We start from the raw sequence: 2,038 nt of genomic DNA, 5'->3' as shown, positions 1-2,038 counted from the left end.
TCAGGATCTAAACAAATAAAACTAGAGGAGGATAAAAGAGGGTGATATGAGAGCACAACACCATTGGAGTGTAGTGAGAGTGAGCCATTAATAACCTAACAACAAACAAATAGAGTTGTTCAAAAACAATAAAGATTCTGCAAATCTCACCACGATGGGAGCTGTGGAAGGAGCAAGGAAAAACGATTGAGTCTCCTTCGCAGGGAGCATGAACATAATATCGCCGCACGTGTAGCACATTCCTTCCGGTGCCAAACTCTCCTCACAGTTGAATCATTAGAGGCAGTTCCACTACAGACAAAAAAAAAAACTATGTCCACCCTAAACAGCTTTACTTCCACAGCATTGCGTGGAGCATGGTGCTTTGATGTGGGAATACTAACACTCAAAACGAAAAGCAGAGAGAGAAACCGATCTTACATTGACCACGCTCACGTTATGATACTACATCATACAAGCGATGCCTTTTAACTTTTATCAACATATAAACAGAAAACATTTAGTTAACATGCATTTACATATTACATACAGATATAGTTGTAGTAGTACCACACAACAGAGGATATTCTAACAGGCTGCACTCCCCCAAGTACATACAAAGTTTCTTGTGGCGACACAATCTGAACATCCCATACCTTATCTGCATCACCGCCCCAGTTCAACAAGGCTGATGTGCGACAGTACAGTTACGCACAGGAGGGTCATCCTCACTTTTAAGGCTGGAAAGGACAACCGTTTTCGCACGCATTAACTTCTCTTAGTGGTGCACAACTTGTTACTCCCTCCACAGTACGCAGGGAGTTGGACTGGTAGGGCGCTGTATTCGTTTGGACTGATACCACCGGCAGTGTTTGACTAAGCCAGGTGGCTATCTGCTTGAATGTTTCTCCCAGTTATGCTTGGCCAACACCGTATAGCCTAGGATTCCCATGTTAGAGAGTAGGGAGGAGACACAATATGTAGGCGCGTCACAGATCCTTACCACAACACTGGTGACGTGGATAGGGGAATGTGACAGGATCCATACTATGGCGAGCGCCCTATCGCTGCCATTTAAGCCCTAGAAACTGTGATTTCTCCTGGGGCAGGCCTTCAAACTTTGTCATGCTTAATAGTCGAAACCAGCAGACAGCGAGGATTGATTGATCAGTTCGTCCGTTTATTTAAACCTCCGCGCTGTAGTAACACACACCAGACGATATCATCGTGAGTATTAACATGAACCCGCCCTGTTCCAGTGGGAGGGAGTAAGCGCCTCAATAGGTCGGTGCTGCTGTTTTAGACCCTGGGGCAAGACGATTTCCAGTGTACTGACACCCCTACCAGGCTATGCAAGGAGCCCCTGGCCCAGTCACTATTACGATGTTTGCCTGCAGTCTCTACCAGTGAAGGCTTATCGGCCTCCAATACAGACCAGTTCTGCGAACCCCCAAGTCACCCATGTTTATGTATCCGTTCTGTCCTTCGACCGAGGGTCATCAGCGTCCCCTTCCTCACTTCCCTTCCGGTGCCCCTCCCCACATGAACATTAAGGCAGTTCACAGAAAAAAAAAACTTGTCCCCTTTACTCCCATTATGAAGCATGGTGTTCTGATGTGGAATACCAACACCAACCAAATTGCAAAACCATAACACCATTTTTGCATTACATCTTTGGCTGAACAATTGATGGGAAAGTTATGACAATCAGCATGAGGAAGTCTGAAAGCAAGGAGGAAGACAGAGTATAAATGTGACTAAAACTTCAGGGCTTATGCCACAGAGCCTTAGGTCTCAACCTCCGCTTACAACTTGACTCCTTAATTCAGTTTATCATGTTGATTTTTGTTGTCGGTATTCCACTTCATAACATCATGCAAAGCAGTGGGAGTTACAGAGTTAACATTCTCATTCTGTGGACTGCCTTTTTGGGTCATCTTGTTTCTCAGAACGGAGAGGAGGAGTGGTACTCCCAGACGACTTCAGGCCCAGAGGAAGAAAAGTGGAGCTCTTGGCAGGACACCAGCTGCTCTCCCTCCTGCACACTTGATTCCCTGCA

Source organism: Coturnix japonica, chromosome 1 (genome assembly GCF_001577835.2).
Source record: "Coturnix japonica isolate 7356 chromosome 1, Coturnix japonica 2.1, whole genome shotgun sequence".
NCBI classification, from domain to species: Eukaryota; Metazoa; Chordata; class Aves; order Galliformes; family Phasianidae; genus Coturnix; species Coturnix japonica.
The sequence above is the reverse complement of the archived record's forward strand: the minus strand, read 5'-3'. Positions refer to the sequence as shown.